A 347-nucleotide genomic window follows, 5' to 3' on the forward strand; every position below is an offset into this window, starting at 1 on the left:
ATTAATACAATAGTATATAACAATATAAGACGATAGATTTAAAAAATAAGAACAACACTCCAGACCTCTTGCTGCGGAGGTAACAAACCACCCCCGCAAACAAAGCAACGAACAAGCGGCTCTTTGATGACAACAAGCCGACATTTGGTGTTAGTAAAGAGGATTTTTAAGCCTTGCCCCTTCAAAACAAGAGGGACGTGGGGACAGGGGAAATGTCACTGGGATGAAACCATCACAATTCTGGTATAAAAACTGTGATTTTTAGAGACAACTGTGAAGGAATAACTGAGGGAACAACAGCCGACGCCCGCCCCCGGAGGGGAAGCGGCCACCAAAATGGCGCTTTC

The sequence above is a fragment of the Antrostomus carolinensis genome, unplaced genomic scaffold (genome assembly GCF_000700745.2).
Source record: "Antrostomus carolinensis isolate BGI_N321 unplaced genomic scaffold, ASM70074v2 scaffold40707, whole genome shotgun sequence".
Classification (NCBI taxonomy): Eukaryota; Metazoa; Chordata; class Aves; order Caprimulgiformes; family Caprimulgidae; genus Antrostomus; species Antrostomus carolinensis.